This window comes from Pongo pygmaeus, chromosome 3, assembly GCF_028885625.2.
Source record: "Pongo pygmaeus isolate AG05252 chromosome 3, NHGRI_mPonPyg2-v2.0_pri, whole genome shotgun sequence".
NCBI classification, from domain to species: Eukaryota; Metazoa; Chordata; class Mammalia; order Primates; family Hominidae; genus Pongo; species Pongo pygmaeus.
The window spans coordinates 152,432,220-152,453,196 of NC_072376.2; the positions used below are offsets into that span (position 1 = coordinate 152,432,220).

Sequence of the window (20,977 nt, forward strand, 5' to 3'; positions counted from 1 at the left end):
AAAAAAAAAATAGAAAGTATCAGCAAAGAAATAGAAGACATAAAGAAGAATCAAACGGCTATTTTAGAACTGAAAAATACAATAGCCAACATTTAAAAAAATTCACTGGATGGTTTCAATAGCAAGGTAAACATAACAGAGTCAATGAACTTGTAAATAGATCAATAAAAATTAACCAATCTGAGCAGCAGAGAGGAAAAAGATTTGAAAAAACAATGAGTAGAATCTCAGAGACTTCTCGGATAATGACAAAAGGTGCTGAAAAATTTAGAATAATGGAAGAAAAGGTCTCAAATTTGGCAAAAGACAAATCTACAGATTTAAGAAGTTCAACAAACCCCAAACAGGTTTAACACATAAATTTATACCCAAACACATCACAATCAAAATGCTGAAAAATGAAGACAAAGAAAAAAATCTTGGAAGTAGCTAGAGAAATTCAAAGTACTACCTACACACAAACAATCTGAATCATAGCAAATCTCTCAGCAGGATCCATGCAAACCACAGAAGTGGCACAATAATTTTTTTTTTTTTTTTTTTTTTGAGACGGAGTCTTGCTCCGTCGCCCAGACTGGAGTGCAGTGGTGTGATCTCAGCTCACTGCAAGCTGTGCCTCCTGGGTTCACGCCATTCTTCTGCCTCAGCCTCCCAACTAGCTGGAACTACAGGCACCCGCCACCACGCCTGGTTAATTTTTTTGTATTTTTAGTAGAGATGGGGTTTCACCGTGTTAGCCAAGATGGTCTCAATCTCCTGACCTCATGATCCACCCGCCTTGGCCTCCCAAAGTGCTGGGATTACAGGCATGAGCCACTGCGCCCGGCCAGAAGTGGCACAATAATTTTAAAGCACTGAAAGTGTCAACACAGAATACTACATCTAGTGAAAATATCCATCAGGAATTCAGGTGAAATAATGGCATTCTCATATGAAGACAAACTAAAAGAATTCATTTCTAGCAGAGCTGTTCTAAAATAATTGCTAAAGAAAATTCTTCAGACAGAGGGAAATGATACCGGAAGGAAACCTGAAAACATCAGGAATGAAGGAAGAGCACCAGAAATGGTAAATATCTGCGTAAAAATAGTAGTCCATTCTCCTATTCTCCTCTTAAGTTTTGTTTGTTCGTTTTTTTAATTATACTTTAAGTTCTGGGATACATGTGCAGAATGTGGTTACATAGGTGTACATGTGCCATGGTGGTTTGCTGCACCCATCAACCCATCATCTACATTAGGTATCTGTCCTAATGCTATCCCTCCCCTAGTCCCCCATCCCCCAACAGGCCCCGGTGTGTGATGTTCCCCTCCCTGTGTCCATAAGTTTTCATTGTTCAACTCCCACTTATGAGTGAGAACATGCGGTGTTTGATTTTCTGTTCCTGCGTTAGTTTGCTGAGAATGATGGTTTCCAGCTTCATCCATGTCCCTGCAAAGGACATTAACTCGTCCTTTTTTATGGCTGCATAGTGTTCCATGGTGTATATGTGCCACATCCAGTCTATCATTGACAGGCACTAAGTTCTTTAAAAATATATTTGATGGTTGAAAATAAAAACTGTACCATTGTCTGATGGGGTTTTAAACATATGTAGACGTAATTCATGACAACTCTAATGTAAGGGGTACAGGTTAAGTAGACCTATGTGTAAGGTTTCTACATTCTACTTAAAATGGGGGGAAACGACATTCTAAGCAGATTCAAAAAGCTAAATATGTATATTTGCATTATGTGAAACTCATGTTTGCCTCAAGGTCTTTCCAGTTGCTTTTCCTTTTGTCTGAAAAAATATTCCCCTATATATACACATCATTTGCTCCCTCAACTAATTCACGTGTCCGCATAAATGCCACTTCCTCAAGGAAGCCTTCCCTTAACCATCCTCATAAAATAACCACCTCTTCCCATTAGATTCTACCTTTATATTTGATTTTATTTTCTTCATTTATTTATCATTATCCAAAATTTGGTATTTTTGTTAATTTATCTTCCCACTAGCATGCAGGGGATGGTCTGCCTGTTCACTTCTGTATTCCCAGGGCCTAGACCAATGCACTGGTTTTTGTTTAACCTATCAAGAACTGAGAGAGTTGCATAGAAATTTGCCACCTCCTGTAGTTCTAACATTTTTTGCTGTATATAGCAATAAAAGTCCATTTTATTAGTTACAAACAGGATTAGAATTTTTCTGTTTTTTTCTGGTGAATTCAACCTTTTATCAGTAGGTAATGACCTTTTTATTCTAACAATCTTTTTTGTCTTAAAATCTTTTTTCTGAAATTAATGTATGTGAATTCTTTGTATTAAGATCTGCCTGGCATATGTTTTTCTACCTCTTATCTTCTACTGTTTTGCCTGTATGTTTTCAGATTCTTGTATATGTCATACAGCTAGATTTTTCATTTCAGTCTGACAAACTCTTTTAATTGGTAAATGTCATACATTGATGTTTATTGTGATTCTTGATATAGTTGGATTTGTTTCTATATCTTACTTTTTTGTTTATATTTGCCTTGCTTTTTCTGAGCTACTATTTTTATAGCCCCAATGTTTTTGCATTTTTTTTTTTTTGAGACGGAGTCTCGCTCTGTCGCCCAGGCTGGAGTGCAGTGGCATGATCTCAGCTCACTGCAAGCTCTGCCTCCCGGGTTCATGCCATTCTCCTGCCTTAGCCTCTCGAGTAGCTGGGACTACAGGCGCCTGCCACCATGTCCGGCTAATTTTTTGTATTTTTAGTAGAGACAGGGTTTCACCATGTTAGCCAGGATGGTCTCAATCTCCTGACCTCGTGATCTGCCCATCTCGGCCTCCCAAAGTGCTGGGATTACAGGTGTGAGCCATGGCGCTGGCTGTTTCTACATTTTTAAAAAACTGATTTTATGGTTAGATTTTTTAAATTCCATTTTTCCTCCACTGAGTTGGAATTCATAGCTCTGTATTTATTCCTTTTTTTTTTTAACAACTGTCCCTGCACTTTATAAGTGTCTAACTTAACAAAATGTAAAGGCAAACATATCTTAACCTTCCTTTGAAACAAAGCAATCATCTTAGAATAATTTTAATTACATTGACCCCTCCCCAAATGCCTACTTGCTATTGTTATTGGAGGCATTAGTTTAAAACTTCACAAATCAGACCTTATTTTTCTAGACTGATAATGTTTGTTTGGACTGACAAGCTTGTTCACCATTTTATTCACTCACCATTCTATTTTGTACTTCATTCTTCTATGATAATTTCCTTTTTTTAAGCTCTGACTTAACAAAGCACTTATATTCCAGGTTTGGTTCTAAGTGCTGTATTTTATATTAGTTCATTTAATCCTCATAACAATTCCATGAAGTAAATACAATTATTGTCAAAATTTTACAAGTGAGAAAAAAAACTGAAGCACAGAGGTGTTAACTCACTTGTCCAGTGTTCCACAGCTAGTAAATGGTGGAATAGGGATTCACACCTATGGAGTCTCCAAAGCGCATATTCTTAACTCCTGTGAAATACTATCTCTCAACTACAGTCACACATCACTTAATGATGGGATACATTCTGAGAAAGGTGAAATGTGTCCTTAAGTGATTTCATCATTGTGCAAACCACAGACTGTACTTACACAAACCTAGATGGTATAGCCTACTACATACTTAGACTATATGGCATAGCCTTTTGCTCCTAGGCTAAAAACCTGTATAGCATATTACTGTACTGAATAGGCAACTGTAATACAAGAGTACGTACCTGTACATCTAAACATAGAAAAGCTCCAATAAAAATACAGTGTTACAGGTTGAGTATCCCTAATCCTAAATCCTTAGGACAAGAAAATTTTGGTTTTGAATTTTTTTTTTATTTTGGAATATTTGCATGATACTTAGTGTTGAGCATCCCTAACCTGAAAATCCAAAGAAATGTTCCAAGGAACATTTCCTTTGAGTATCATGTTGGCACTCAAAAAGTTTCGAATTTTGGAGTATTTTGGATTTTGAATTTTTGGATTAGCAATACTCAGCCAATATAATCTTATGGGACCACCATTGTATACGTGGTCTGTTATTGACCAAAACTTTGTCATGTAGTGCATGACTATATGTCATTTAGGAGTTTCGTGCATATCTCTGAGCTAAACTCTCAATTATCACTTATCTTTAAATGTCTCTATTTCACTCTTGTTCTTAAAAGGTAGTCTGGGCAAGTACATAATTTTAGTTGACCATTATCTTTTGGCACTCGAAAGGTATTATTCCATTAACTTCTGGTTTCCATTGATGCTGATAATAAATCCACTGTCATTTTCACTGCTGTTCTTTTGCAAGTGATCTGCCCTTTCTAGCTGCTTGTAAGATCTTACAAATTCTGCAGTTTCTTTATACAATATGTCATTATACATTTCTGTTTATGTATCCTGCTTTCATTATGTTGTGACTCCTAGATCTGTTAATTCATTTTTTCATCATTTCTGCAAAAATCACAGCACTATTTATCTAAATGATACCTCTCATTAGAACACTTCTTACCAGTGGGAGGTAAAGGGCAGGGATTGACTAGCAAGGGGCATAAGGGAACTTTCTGAAGAGCAGTATATGTTTTTTTTTGATAGTTTGTGTTACACAGGTGTATGCACTTGTAAAAATTTACCAAATATTGTACTTAAGATTTGTGCATTGTATTGTATGTACATTTTAAATACAAAAAAACTATAAAACAATACTGAATACTAATGACGAACATACTAAAATGTTTAGTGGTGATGTCTACAACTTACTCTGAAATGCATAAAAAATAGGATTGATGGATGGTTAAGTGGATAGCTATATGATACAGTAAATATAACAAAATGTTCTAGAATTAATTGGTAAATGTAAAAGTTCACTGTATAATAATTCTTTCAACTTTTCTGTATGTTTGACAATTTCACAAAATATTAGGGGGCAGGGAGTATTGCCTCTACTTTTTTCCTTCTTTTCTTTCTGAGATTTCAATTAGCCGTATGTGTGACTTTCTTATCCAAGCTTCTATCTCTTAATATTGTTTTCATATTTTTACTTCCTTGTCTCTCCTTAGTATACTCTGGGTAATTTTTAAAGATATCTTCTATTTTTTAAGAGACAAGGTCTCACTCAGTCGCCCAAGCTGGAGCACAGTGGCATAATCATAGCACTCTGAAGCCTCAAACTCCTGGGCTCAAGTCATGCTCTGCTTTAGCCTTTTGAGTAGCTGGGACTACAGGCATACACTACCATGCCCAGCTAATTTTTAAATTTTGTAGAGACAGGGTCTCACCATGTTGTCCAGGTTGGTCTCGAACTCCTAGCCTCAAGTGATCGTCTCACCTCGGCCTCCCAAAGTGCTGGGATTATAGGCATGAGCCACCTCAGTGGTTTCATTTATTAATTCTCTCTTCATCTGTATCAAATTTGCTCTTTAACCTTTCCATTGAGTTTTGTTATTCTAACAATTATATTTTATATTTCTAGAGCATCTCCCCATCTCCCACCTACCTTCCAACCTGTCTGTCCATTCCTGGTAATCTCTTGCTCATCTTTATAACATCCTTTACCTTTTAAAATATTCAGAACACAGAAATTCTATACTTTTCATATCTGTCAATTCCACTACCTACAGTCCTTGGAGTTACACATCTACTGAAGTTTATTTCTGCAGACCCTCATAGCAGTTTGGCTTTTTGGTGTATTTTTCTCTGTGTGCTACAGCTTGAATAGCTTCTATTGCTATGTCTTCAAGGTCATCAATCTTTTCTTCTACATTAAATTTGCTTTAAACTCCTACAGTGATTTAAATCTTTTTCAGATATTGCATTACATAAGTCTAAAAGCTGCATTTCATTGTTTTTCATATCTTCAATTTTTCTTATGTTCATATTTTCTTGTAAATTCTTAATTATATTAGTAATAGCTGTTTTAATGGTTTTTTTTTTTCCGCTAATTCCATGATCTCTGTCATTTCTGATTCTATTGACTGATTTTTCTTCTGGTATGGATCATATTTTGTTGAATCTTCATGTGTCTAGTAATTTTTTATTGTATAGCGGTAACTGTTACATTGCTTAGTATCTTGATGTTGTGAAGTTGTTTCCTTCTTTTACACAGTGTTGAATCCTGTTTCGGCAGGTAGTTCTTTTTTTTTTGAAACAGAAGTCATCAATGGTGACATGCCGGATGCCACAGATGGTGGCACTCTGCCTCATGTATGTCTTGACAGTGTGTGTACCTTCTCATCTCTCCAGAAGGTCGGGTGGGTCAGCAGGTCCACGATGTAGGTCCCCATTGTGTCAGACCCCTGCTGCCCGTGAGCTAGTCACAGATCCAGCTATGGCTGGCCCTCAGCAGGCTGCCTGAGTAGATGCAGGTGTCGCAGATCATCATCACTCCTGCGTAGTGCTTCCAGATTGGTTGCTTCACATGCACACAAAGGCAGGTAGGAAATGCAGCACATTCCCCACCAGGCTTATCAGCTGCAGGCAGTAGCACAAGGCCATCACTATCCAAAAGGCATCCACTGATGTTGCTGTGTTCTTGCAAACCACATTCTTCCCAATACCCTGATGGACTGTGTATTAGTCTATTCTCACACTGCTATAAAGAAATACCCGAGACTGGGTAATTTATTTATTTTTTCAAGATGGAGTCTCTCTCTGTCACCCAGGCTGGAGTGCAGTGGTGCGATCTTGGCTCACTGCAACCTCTGCCTTCCGAGTTCAAGCAATTCACCTGCCTTAGCCTCCCAAGTAGCTGGGACTACAGGCGTGTACCACCATACCTGGCTAATTTTTGTATTTTTAGTAGAGATGGGGTTTCACCATATTGGTCAGGCTGGTCTTGAACACCTGACCTCGTGATCCACCCGCCTCAGCCTCCCAAAGTGCTGGTTACAGGTGTGAGCCACCACACCTGGCCGAGACTGGGTAATTTATAAAGGAAAGAGTTTAATTGATTCACAGTTCCACGTGGCTGAAGAGGGCTCAGGAAATTTACAATCATGGCCAGAAGGTGAAGGGGAAGCAAGGACCTTCTTTACATGGTGGCAGGAGAGAGAAGTGCAAGCAGAGGAAATGCCAGACGCTTATAAAACCATCGGATCTCATGAGAATTCACTCACTATCATGAGAGCAGCATGGGAGAAACAGTCCCCATGATCCAATCACCTCCTATTGGGTCCCTCCTTCAACACGTGTGGATTATGGGAATTACCATTCAAGGTGAGATGTGGGTGGGGACAGAGACCCAAACCATATCAGACCAAGATGGATTCTGTTCACACAGGCGCAGGAGGGGAACTCATCTGGCCAGCTTGCAGCAGAAACAATCATAGACACAGACAACAAATCTAGAGCCTTGACATGTATCTGCTGGGTGAGTGGAGGGGAGATGGTGATGTCCACCAGATCCACATCCTGATGCAGCAAGATATCATCAGTCTAGCTGACATAGAAGCAGCAAGCTGCTTTGCCTCCTCCTCAGTCTTCCCCCAAAGGGTCTCACCAGTGAACCCTTCTGCCCTCAGCAGCGAGAGCAGAACCCAGGTGGAGCTGCCAGTCCCAAACCGGCCCACTCCTGGAGGCATCTTCATCCTGGCCTCTCTCTTCACCAATTCATCTCCTCACAAGAACCTCCAGCATGGCTATGACCTTCCCAATGTTCTGGTCAAACATGGCGTCTGGCACCCTGGCATCACCCACCCTATATTGCACTGAAGACCATGAGTCTGGATGGGTCTCCATGGCCACCCCTCTGCCTTCAGGGAGGCTGGTGGGGATGCGAGAGCCCGGAATCCAGTGTGCCACCTTCGGGAATATGCAGCCTGGTTTCTAAAGAATGGGAAGCTGTGGAAAGGGTGCTACTTATTTTTGTAGGTTTATTTGTATCCTGCAACTTTACGGAATTTGTTTATCAGTTCTAATACTTTTCTTGTGGAGTCTTTAGGTTTTTCCAAATGTAAAATCATATCATCAGCAAACAACAATAATTTGACTTCTTCTTTTCCAATTTGGATGCCTTTTCTTTCTCTTGTGTGATTGCTCTATCTAAGATATACAGTACTGTGTTGAATAACGGTGGTCACAGTGGGCATCCATGTTGTGTTCGAGATCTTAGAAGGCTTTCAGTTTTTCCCCATTCGACACTAGCTATGGGTCTGTCATATATGGCATTTATTATGTTATGTTCTATCTATACCCAGTTATTTGAGGGTTTTTATCATGAAGGGATGTTGAATTTTATAAAAAGATTTTTCAGCATCAATTGAAATGACCATATGGTTTTTGTCCTTCATTCTGTTGATATGATGTTATCACATTATCACACTGACTGATTTGCATTTGTTGAAACACCCTTGCATCCCAGGGATAAATCCCACTTGTTCATGATGAATGATTTTTTTAATGCATTCCTGAATATGGTTTGCTAGTATTTTATTGAGGACTTTTCCATCAATGTTCATCAGGGATCTTGGCCTGTTGTTTTCTTCTTTTGATTCATCTTCGTCTGATTTTGCCTCATAGAATGAGTTTGGAAGTATTCTCTCCTCCTCTATTTTTTGGAATAGTTTGAGCAGGATTGGTAATAGCTCTTCTTTAAATGTTTGGTAAAATTCGGCAGTGAAGCCATCAGGTCCCAGGCTTATTTTATTTTTTATTTTTTTCTGAGGCAAAGTCTCACTCTGTCGCCCAGGCTGGAGTTCAGGGCGTGATGTCAGCTCACTGCAACCTCTGCCTCCTGGGTTCAAGCAGTTCTCCTGCCTCAGCCTCCCAAGTAGCTGGGATTACAGGTGCCTGCCACCACACCTGGCTAATTTTTTGTATTTTTAGTAGAGACGGGTTTCACCACGTTGGCCAGGCTGGTCTGGAACTCCTGACCTCAGGTGATCCACCCACCTCCACCTCCTAAAGTGTTGGGATTACAGGCATGAGCCACTGCATGCAGCCTGATCGATTCATTTTTATTGTTCTACTTAAGATATGAGTCATTTACACACCACAATTACAGTTACAATATTCTGTATTTTTCTATTTACTGTTACTAGTGGGTTTTGTACCTTCAGATGATTTCTTACTGCTCATTAACATCGTTTTCTTTCAGATTGAACTCCTTTTGGCATTTCTTGTAAGACAGGTCTGGTGTTGATGAAATCCCTCAGCTTTTGTCTGTCTGGGAAAGTATTTCTCCTTCATGTTTGAAGGACATTTTTGCTGGATATACTATTTGAAGGTAAAAGTTTTTTTCCTTCAGCACTTAAAATATGTCATGCCATTCTCTCCTGGCCTATAAGGTTTCCACTGAAAAGTCTGTTGCCAGACCTATTGGAGTTCCATTGTATGTGGTTTTTTTGTTTGTTTGTTTTTCTTTGAGACAGAGTCTCACTCTGTCACCCAGACTGTGGTGGAGTGGCACGATCTTGGCTCACGGCAACCTTTGTCTCCCATGTTCAAATGATTCTCATGCCTCAGCCTCCTGAGTAGCTGGAATTACAGGCATACACCACCATGCCCGGCTAATTTTTGTATTTTTAGTAGAGACAGGGTTTTGCCATGTTGGCCAGGCTGGTCTTGAACTCCTGACCTCAAGAGATCCACTTGGTCTCAGCCTCCCAAAGTGCTCAATTACAGGGGTGAGCCACCATGCCTGGCCTCCATTGTATGTTGTTTCTTTTCTCTTGCTGCTTTTAGGATCCCTTTTTTATTCTTGACCTTTGGGAGTTTGATTATTAAATGTCTTGAGGTAGTCTTCTTTGGGTTAAATGGGCTTAGTGTTCTATAACCATCTTGTACTTGAATATTGATTTTTTTTTTTTTTTTGAGACAGAGTCTCACTCTGTCACCCAGGCTGGAGTGCAGTGGCGCAGTCTCGGCTCACTGCAACCTCTGCCTCCCGGGTTTAAGCGATTCTCCTGCCTCAGCCTCCCGAATAGCTGGGATTACAGGTGCGCACCACCACACCTGGCTAATTTTTGTATTTTTAGTAGAGACGAGGTTTCACCATGTTGGCCAGGTTGGTCTTGAACTCCTGAGCTCAGGCAATCTGCCCGCCTTGGCCTCCCAAAGTGCTGGGATTACACGCATGAGCCACCGTGCCCGGCCTGAATATTGATATGTTTTTTAAGTTTGGGCTGGTGTCTCACTAGCTCACGTGTCCCCCAAGTCCACTGGTTCCAAGCCCAGCACAGCATTAGAACTTTCTAGCCCAGGTGCGGTGGCTCAGCTCATGCCTGTAATCCCAGAACTTTGGGAGGCCAAGGCAGGTGGATCATGAGGTCAGGAGTTCAAGACCAGTCTGGCCAAGATGGTGAAACCCCATCTCTACTAAAAATACAAAAATTAGCTGGGCGTGGTGGTGGGCACTTGTAATTCCAGCTACTCGGGAGGCTGAGGCAGAGAACTGCTTGAACCTGGGAAGCAGAGGCTGCAGTGAGCCAAGATTGTGCCACTGCACTCCAGCCTGGGTGACAAAGCCAGACTCTGTCTCCAAAAAAAAAAAAAAAAAAAAAAAAAAGAACTTTCTAGGAGGTGCAGTCCTTGTGGCCTAGACCGTCTTTCAGGTTTATTTAGGACTGTAGGGCATGTTAGCCCATGGTGGCAAAGCTTGCTGAAACTCATGTTCTGACCTCTGGGATGGGCAAATTCCCTCTGGCTAGGGCTGGTCTAAATGCTACCTCTGAGGGTGCTGGCTGAGTTCTGCCCAGTGTTGCTCTCAACTGCAACAGGGGAGCACTAAATTCCAACACAGTCCCACAATCACTGTGCTCTCCCTCCTTCAAGTGTAGAGTCTCTCTGTGTGCCACGTGGCCACTGCTAGGAGCTGGGGAAGGGGAGGTGTTAGCAATTCAAGACTGTCTTTCCTACCCTCCTCAGTGTCTCTTTCAGTCATATGAAGTTAAAACCAGGTACTATGAGTGCTCACCTGATTTTTGGTTCTTATGAAGGTGGTTTTTAATATAGATAGTGGTTAAATTTGGTTCCCCTGTCAGGAGACACCTCTACAACTGGTGGAGGCTTCTATTTAGCTGTCTTGCTCTGCCTCCTCCATTTTTGTTGTTGTTGTTGTTTTTTTAGACAGACTCTCACCCCGCTTGGAGTGCAGTGACACAAAAATGGCTCACTGCAGCCTCAACCTCTGGGACTCAAGTGATCCTCCCACCGCAGCCTCCTGAGTAGCTGGGACTACATGCGTGCACCATCGTGCTCAGCTCATTTGTGTTTTTAATTTTTTTGTAGAGATGATGTCTTACTATGTTGCCCAAGCTGATCTCAATGTCCTGGGCTCAAGGGATCCTCTGGCCTCAGCCTCCCAAAAGTACTGGGATTACAGGCATGACTTGTTATTGTTTGTGAACTGTGTGCTCTTTACAATTTTCTCTTTACAAGCATTTACTCTTTGATTTAACCCACCATTACTACAACCACTTGTCACTCATAGATTTGCCAGAAATTAGGTAAATATTTTACTTGTTTTTATTCATCTTTCTTAAATGTACATGTAGCTTGCATTTATTTCAATGTTTAAAACTGGAGATGTTTTGGGTCTTTCTTTAGAACTCTGATGATGTTTTTGTGACCAAAAACATGCTGTAGGAACTTAATTGTTTATATAAATAAGCCTTTTTTTTTTTTTTTTTTTTTTTTTGAGACAGAGTCTTCCTCTGTTGGCTAGGCTAGAGCACAATGGCTCAACCTCAGCTCACCGCAATCTCTACCTCCTGGACTCAAATGATCCTTCCACCTCAGCCTCCCAAGTAGCTAGGACTACAGGCTTTTTTTTTTTTTTGGGAGAGACGAGGCTCACTCTATTGCCCAGGCTGGTCTTGAACTCCTAAGCTCAAGTGAACCTCCCACCTCAGCCTCCCAAAGTGCTGGGATTACAGGTGTGAGGCAGTGTGCCTGGCAAGCCTATGGCAAAACTGGCTTCCTGATATATCATTTTGCTTAAAGTCACAGTTTCCAAGTACCTATCAACATTAAGTGATGACTTAAACTGTATAATCCTTTAACTATACTGCTGAATTCTGTTTCCAAGTACCTTTCTGAGGATTTTTGCATCAGTCTTCATAAGGGATACTGGTCTGTAGTTTTCCTGTAGTACCTTTACTGGCCTTGGTATTAGGTTAATGCTGGCCTCATGGAATGTGTTAAGGGTATGCCCTCATCTTCGATTTTTGGGAAGTCTGAAATGATTGATACAGTTCTTCTTTAAATGCTTGGTAGAATTCATCAGTGAAGCCATCAGGTTTAGGGCTTTTCTTTAACAGGAGATGTTTGATTACTGATTGAATCTCTTTAGTAGTTACAAATCTACTCATATTTTTTATTTCTTCATGGTTTAGCCTGGTAGGTTTAGTGTTTCTAGGAATTTCTCCATTTCACTTGGGTTATCCAATTTCTTGGCACACAATTGCTGATAGTATTCCCCTATAACCCTTTTCATTTCTGTAGAAATGGTAGTAATGTCTTCATTTTCATTTCTGATTTGTCTCCTTTGTTATGAGTAGATCTAGCTAGAGATTTGCAAAGTTTTTTGATTTCTGAATAACCAACTTTTGGTTTCAATTTGATTTTTCTGTATTATTTTTCTAGTCTCTATTTCATTTATATCTATTCTAATCTTTACTACTTCCTTTCTACTGCTAGCTCTGGGTTTAGTTTGCTCTTCCTTTTTAGTTCCTTAAATTGGAAAGTGAGGTTGGTGATTTGATATTTTTCTTATTTTTAAAATAATTTTTAATTTTGCTTTCTTCAGACCAGACTCTTATTTTTTAATGTAAGAATTTATAGCTAGAAACTTCCCCTTGGCACTGCTTTTGTTGTGTCTCATAAGTTTTGGTATGCTGTATTTTCATTTTCACTTGTCTTTATAAGTATTTTATTATTTGTCTTGTGGTTTCTTTTTTTTTTTTTTTTAGACAAACAGCTTTATTTGAAAGACGGAGGACAGCCAAGTCCCCCCGACCCTGCGGTCCTGGTGACGTCGGTCTCAGGTGTGGGAGGACCAGTGTCCTGTGGAGAGAAAACAGGGTTAGGGGTTGGCAGCCTGGGTCAGGAGTCAGGGGCCAGACCACGCGAGCGGCCGCACCCAGGGAGAGGCCGCGGGGCCTGTCGGGGCTGGGTTTCACCACCGCACATGTGGCAGTGCACGGTGAGCTGAGGCCCCTGGAGGCTCTGGGCACCGAATCTCACCCGCTGCCATGGCCAAAGCCGGGGGTGATTTTCAACCAACGCCGGGTGGTTTCTTTTTTGATCTAATGGTTAAGAGTGTGTCAATTTCCATGATTTTTAAATTTTCCAGTTTTCTTTTTGTTTTTGATTCTAAATTCATCCCATTGTGGCCAGAGAAGATATTTTGCTGTCTTTGAAAATCAATTCAGACTTAATTGATGACTTATCTTGGAATTTATCCTATGTATACTTGAGAAGAATGTGTATTTCATTGTTGGGTAGAGTGTTCTGTATATGGTTGTTAGATCTAGTTGGTTTATTGTGTTGTGAAAGTCCTCTATTTCCTTGCTTAGATTTTATGGTTCTATCCACTATTGAGATTGGGATATTAAAGTCTCCAACTATTAATGTAGAATTGTACTTCTCCCTTCAATTATGTCAATTTTTGTTTCATATATGTTGATGGTTTGTCATTAGGAGCATAAATGTTTACAACTATTATACCTTCTTGCTGTATTAAACCTTTTATATTTTTTATTTTTTTAAGACAGGATCATGCTCTGTCACCCAGGCTGAAGTGCAGTGGTGTGATCATAGCTCACTGCAGCCTCCAATGCTTTGGCTCAAGCTATCCTTCTGCCTCAGCCTCCTGAGTAGCTGAGACTACAGGCACGTGCTACCATGCTCAGCTAATTTTTAAATTTTCTGTAGAGACAGCATTTCACTGTGTTGCCCAGACTGTCTCCAACTCCTGGTATCAAGGCACCCTCATACCTTGGTCTCCCAAAGTGCTGCAATTACATGCCTGAGCCAACGTGCTCGTCCTGAACTGTTTTTTAGTATATAATGTCCTTCTTTGTCTTTAGTAACCTTTTTTGCTTTGAAGTGTATTTTGTTGTATACTAGTATCGCCATCCTTAATATTTGGTCATTAGTTTCATGGAATATCCTTTCCCATTCTTTCACTTTTAACCTGTTTTTGTCTTTGGATCTTAAGTCTCTTACAGACAGCATATACAGTCATGTATCCTTTATGTATGGGTATATGTTCTTAGAAATGCATTGTTATGCAATTTCATCATCATGTAAATATCACAGAAGGTACTTACACAAACCTAGATGGTATGGTATAGCCTACTGCTCCTAGGCTACAAAGCTGTTACGGCATGTTACCATACTAAATACTGTAGGCAACTATAACCCAATGGTGTTTGTATATCTAAACATAGAAAATATAAAAATATGTTATTATAATCTTACCATTATATTACCATCCTATGTGCATTTCATCATTGACTGAAATGTTATGTGGCACAGGAGTCTTGAATCATGGTTTTTTAAAACCCATTCTTCTAATCTCTGTCTTTTCATTGAAGTTTAACCCATTTACATTTAAAATAATTACTGATGAGGGAATTCTGTCATTTTGCTATTTTCTATATATTGCAGCTTTTTTTGGTTCCTCATTTCTTATCTGTCTTCTTTTGTGTTTAGTTGATTTTTGTAATGAAACTTTTAACTTCCTTTCTTATCTTCTTTTAGCTATTTTCTTTGTGTTATCATGGGATTACATTTAACATCCTAAATAAGGAAGCTTCTAACATAAATTTATAGCAGCTTAATTTGAAAACCATACAAAAACTGCTCCTTAACTGCCCTGTCCCCCACCCCTTTCAGCCGTTGATATCACATAATTACATCTCTATATAACATGTGTCCAAAACAAACTAAATCTATTATTCCTTAAATTAAGTAGAAAACAAAATGTGGAGTTACCTGTCATGAAAATGTTTTCTGGGTATGTGACCACAAAGTGCATTGTAGGATGCAGTGACCTAAAAATGCATACCAGTGCTAAAATAACTGCTGCTGTCTGCAACATCCCTCCTCTCCTTAGGAATGTTGACCAGACTCTACAAAACCCAAACAGTTCCTGTAAGCAAAGAGCAAACAGATTAAGAAAACAACCAGACGGCTTAACACACCATCAGTGACTTCCCCCGCCCCTTCCATTCCCTCTTCATTATATAAAAGACTAGATAGGCATGCACTATAAGCACTGAAATCTACCTTGTCTTGCTGCTGCCCAAGGCTACCTTGTAAATTTCCCCTGGATAAATCTTTGACTACCTGCCAACCCGGAATCATCTGCCTTTTTTTTTGGTCTGATGGCAAATCAGTAATTCGCCTCCACTTGTAGAGGGCAATTCTCAGTCCTGGCAGGGAGTTTTCCCAACAAAAGCAAAGTTACAATAACACTAGCTTTTGGCCTAATCATTGGTTTTTGTTAATGTATTGGTCTCAAGTCATGTTGTAAACAAAAAGTGGAGTTACATACCATTGTTACAATAATACTAGCTTTTATAATTTCCCATGTATTTACCTTTACTTATCTTTATATCTTTATACAGGTTCAGTTACTGTCTAGTGTCCTTTCAACTTGCAGGACTTCATTTAGCATTTCTTGTAGGGCAGGTCTAGTGGTAATGAACTCCCTCAACTTTTGTTTATCTGGAAAGTCTTATCTTCTACTTCAATTTCGAAGGACAGTTTTTGCCAGATATGGGATTCTTTTCTTTTTTTTTTTTGACACAGAGTCTCGCCCTGTTGCCCTGGCTGGGGGGCAGTGGCGCGATCTTAGCTCACTGCAAGCTCCGCCTCCTGGATTCACGCCATTCTCCTGGAGTAGCTGGGACTACAGGCACCTGCTACCACGCCTGGCTAATTTTTTGTATTTTTAGTAGAGATGGGGTTTCACTGTGTTAACCAGGACGGTTTGGATCTCCTGACCTCGTGATCCACCAGCCTCAGCCTCCCAAAGTGCTGGGATTACAGGCGTGAGCCACTGCGCCTGGCCAGATATGGAATTCTTGATGGACAAACTAATTTTTTTCTTTTACCACTTTGACTATATTAGCTTATTGTCTTCTGGCTTCCAAAGTTTTTGATAAGAAATCTGCTGATAATCTTATTGAGGACCATTTGTATGTGAAGAGTCATTTCTCTTTTGCCGCTTTCAAAATTCTCTTTTGACAGTTTGATTATAATGTATCTCAGTATGTGTTTCTTTCAGTTCATCCTACTTGGTTTATTGAACTTCTTAGATATTTATATTCATGTTTTTCATCAAATATGGGAAGCTGTTGGTCATCATTTCTCCAAATATTCTCACCAGCCTTTTCTCTCTCTTCTCCTTCTGTAATTATCACAATGTGTATGCTGATCTGCTTGAGGTATCGCACAGGTTCCTTAGACTCCTTTCACATTTCTTCAATCTCTTTTCTATCTGTTTCTCAGACTCAATAATTTCCATTATCCTCTCTTCAAGTTTTCTGACTCTTTCTTCTAACTGTTCAATGTGCCTTTGAATCCCTCTTGTGAATTTTTCATTTCAGTTATTGTACTTTTTAGCTCCAGAATTTCTTTTTGGTTTCTTTTAGGTTTTCTATCTGTTTTTGATATTTCCATTTTGTTCATAAATAATTTTCTTGACTTTAAATTCTTTTTGTTTTTTGAGTCTCTTTAGGTTTCATTTGAATGGGTTACACTTTCCTGTTTCTTAGTATCCTTTGTGATATTTTTGTGAAAACCAGACATTAGAATTTACTAATGTGTTAACTCTGGAAATCAGATCCTTCCTCTTCTCCAGGGTTTGCTGTTTTTGTTACTGTTTTTATTATTTTTGTTTTTTGATTGTTGTAAGCCCTCTTTGCCTAGGATGAGTCTGAAGTATAAATCTAAGGTCTTCTTAGGTCTTTTCTGAGCCTGCACCGTCCCCTAGGCATGTGCCATGACTTTCTGATTTCTCTCACATATGCAATTGTGTTTATGTCTGGCTCCCAAAAGGGGAAAATGAGAAAAATGAATGGGAGTGGGGAGGGAAGCACCAGCTCTTTAATTCTCCCGGAAGTTACTTCAACCAGAAGGTGAGGGGCTTGCAACAACGGAAGTGCAACAATGGCTAATGACTCTCTGCACCTCTGTGATCATGAGTAGCAGTTAGGAATCAGAGCACAGATCTAATGTTTTGAGGACAATGTCCTTTTTGCCCCCCAGCTCTTACAAGCTGTGTGCAAACCACTCTAGGAACATGTGCACAGCTGCCTGCCATGAGATTCAGTGGTAGGAGATGGTTAGCTGCTACTGTGCTAAGACTGGAAATTGACCAATTTTTTTTTTTTTTTTTGAGACAGAGTCTCGCTCTGTCACCTAGGCTGGAGTGCAGTGAGGTGATCTTGACTCACTGCAACCTCCGTCTGCCAGATTCAAGTGGTTCTCCTGCCTCAGCCTCCAGAGTAGCTGGGACTACAGGCATTGACCACCACGCCTGGCTAATTTTATATTTTTTGTAGAGACGGATTTTGCCATGTTGGCCATGCTGGTCTTGAACTCCTGACCTCAGGTGACCCACCCACCTCAACCTCCCAAAGTGCTAGGATTACAGGCATGAGCCACTGCACCCCACCTCTTTTTCTTTCCTTTTTTTTTTTTTTTTTGGTCTTAAAACAACATGCATTTATTTGGGTCACAATGCTATAGATTGGCTACTTGGGCTGGGCTCCGCTGGGCAATTCTTCTGGTCTCTGCTGGACTCACTCCCGCATTTTTCCCCCAGTTGCTAGGCTGGCTAAGTGTCGGCTATTCTAAGACAGATGGCTCACTGCTGCTCCACATAATCTCATCCCCCAGTAGGCTAGCCCAGGTTTGTTCTATAGCAGCTGAGCAGGATCCCAAAAAAGCAAGTGGAAGCAAGCAAGGCTTCTTAAAGGTTACGCTTAAAACAACCACATGATCACTTTCACCACATTCCATTGGGCAGAACTTCGTAACGCAGCTAGCTCAGACTCCAGGGTTGAGGAAATAGATTCCACTCCTTAATGAGGGGAGTTACAGAGACACATTGCAAATGAATGAATATAGGGAGGAACAGAGAACTGGAGACATTTCTGCAATCCTCTTCAAAGCATTAGCATATATATTTTGCCTTAGGCTTTATTTTCTAAGGGATTCAGGTTATGACAGTGTCTATTACACTAATATTTTTTTAAAGAAATTGACAAAATTTAACCACAATGTACTGTCCAAGTCTTCCTCTGGAAGCTGCAAGTTTCAATAAATTCTACAGTTCTAAAATACAGATGGTTCCTTGACTTATGATGGAATTATATCCCAGATAAATCCATCACAAGTTGAAAATATCTTAAGTCAAAAACACACTTTTGACATATTATTTTTAACTTACAACGGGTTTATCTGGGACACAACCTCACTGTAAGTCGAGAAGCATACTAAAATGTATATCATTTTTGGACTATTGTAAAGCTGAAAAATCATAAGTGAAACCATCGTAAATCAGGGATTGTCTGTACATAAGACAGACTCTGCCAGTGTAATTTCTGTGTAGGTGAGGAGACAGATTTCTGGTGCTTCCTATTCTGCCATTTTTCTAGAATCCTCTCCTATTTGTTTCATTTTCATTCATTCTATATTGATTAATATTAAACATCTAATATTGTGACTTTATATACTACTTTGGCTGAACTCTCATGTTTCTATTTTTTTGTTCTCATTGTGATTAATTTCTAAACAGTTTATAAATCTGCAATCCCGGTTGCGATTTTCTCCTTGACCCAGATTTAAGGCATTTTTCCCTTTAGCTTCCAGTTAGATGAATTTCCTTTTATCTTTTTGTCTAAAAAATTATTTTTAGTGCTCTCTGTTAACAGAGTGTGTAACTTAAAATTGAGATTTTTTTTGGTGTAATTTAGTTTTAAAAATCAATTTTTATAAATGTTTCCTGGTCATTAAAGGCAACTTCTCTATCTGTAAGTTATAAAGTTTAATATAGCTATTAAATCTTGTATTGCTACTTAGGTTCTTTTAAAAATTATTGTCTACTACTTCCCTGCTGAGGTTTCAAATACAAAGAATGGTATATAATCAAACAATCTAAAGGTGAGGAGAAAGAGAATGTGATGGTTAATACTGAGTGTCAACTTGATTGGATTGAAGGATGCAAAGTATTGATCCTGTGTGTATCTGCGAGGGTGTTGCCAAAGGAGTTTAACATTTGAGTCAGTGGGCTGGGAAAGGCAGACCCACCCTTAATCTGGGTGGGCACCATCTAATCAGCTGCCAGCACGACCAGAATATAAAGCAGGCAGAAAAAACATGAAAAGATTAGACTGGCTTAGCCTCCCAGCCTATACCTTTCTCCTGTGCTGGATGCTTCCTGTCCTCAAACATCAGACTCCAAGTTCTTCAGGAACTCGGACTGGCTTCCTTTCTTGCAGCTTGCAAATGGCCTATTGTGGGACCTTGTGATGGTGTGAGTTAAAACTATTTAATAAACTCTCCTTTATATATAAATATATGTATCTATTCCATTAGTTCTTTCCCTCTAGAGAACCCTAATACAGATTTTGGTACCAGGAGTGATTCTAGAGGAACAGAATATTAAGGATGGAGTTCTCTTGTTGGTTTTGGGGTTTCTGGAGTTGGCTGCTTAATATGATTAGACCCCAAAATGCTAAGGACTCTAATAGTATGGAAAACACTGATAGTCGTTGGCATGAACTTTTTTTTTTTTTTTTTTGAGGCGGAGTCTCGCTCTGTCGCCCAGGCTGGAGTGCAGTGGCGCGGTCTCGGCTCACCACAAGCTCTGCCTCCCGGGTTCACGCCATTCTCCTGCCTCAGCCTCCCGAGTAGCTGGGACCACAGGCGCCCACCACCACGCCCGGCTAATTTTTTGTATTTTTAGTATTTTTAGTAGAGACGGGGTTTCACCGTGTTAGCCAGGATGGTCTCGATCTCCTGACCTCGTGATCCGCTCGCCTCGGCCTCCCAAAGTGCTGGGATTATAGGCTTGAGCCACCACGCCCGGCCTGGCATGAACTTTTTAGAGAGTTATGAAAAATAAATGCATTTGACACTCCTGATTCACCACTTGTGAGAGGCAAGGAGTTTAGTGACTCTATACATAATACCTTTGACTCTACGTGGAGAACCAAGGAACATAATTAAGTTGGTTGGTTGTTCCTAAGTTCACTGAACAAAGTGAATCCAAAGGGATTCTAACTCCTCGCTTCAGAAGCAGATACTGAGCCTCAAATCTGCTAAGATTGTCCTAAATGACAGTCTTATCTCCTGCAGAGAAAGAACTGAAATTGTGGAAAAACAAACACAAGCTCTTATTAGGCAAGTGACTGACCTGCAACAAAAGGTGCATGCACAGCCTTGCCAGGTGTCTACTGTTAAAGTGAGGGCATTGATTGGAAAAGAATGGGACACTGTAAGTTGGAATGGGGACACTGAGCTTGTAAACGCTGATGAACTTTTTTTGCCAAAAGAAACAGCTTCCCCATCCCGGGTAGCAAGTAGCGGCAACATCCCCCTCCCTGACCCACACTATCATCAGCCTTTCTACCTTTGTAGGAGGAGATAAACCCTACGCTGCCTGAGGCAACAGTGATGGCCTCCCCTGAGGCAGTTGCCAGGCAAGATAACGCTGATTCTCCTCAGGAGCCACCCCCAACACCCTTGTTTGCTTCCAGATCTATAACAAGACTAAAGTCCTGGCAGGCCCCTAGAGGTGAGGTTCAGAGTGTGACCCGTGAGGAGGTGCACTATACTCGAAAATAACTGCTTGAGTTTTCTAATTTATATAATCAGAAATCTGGAGAACAGGCATGGGAATGGATATTAAGGGTGTGGGATAATGGTGGAAGGAACACAGAGTTGGATCAGGCTGAATTTATTGATTTGGGCCCACTAAGTGGGGATTCTGCATTTCATGTTGCAGCTCAGAGAGTTAAA

At 40.2% G+C, this 20,977-nt stretch overlaps 1 long non-coding RNA gene and 1 other non-coding gene across 2 annotated transcripts in view; both read right to left on the reverse strand.

Annotated features, from left to right (window-relative positions):
* The window catches only part of LOC134739469 (uncharacterized), a 38,347-nt gene that overhangs the window by 8,184 nt on the left and 9,186 nt on the right, over positions 1-20,977 (reverse strand). The window lies entirely within an intron of this gene.
* LOC129036006 (small nucleolar RNA ACA64) lies at positions 13,098-13,223 on the reverse strand. The gene has a single exon (XR_008502474.1). It is a non-coding gene; the product is annotated as a small nucleolar RNA ACA64 (small nucleolar RNA).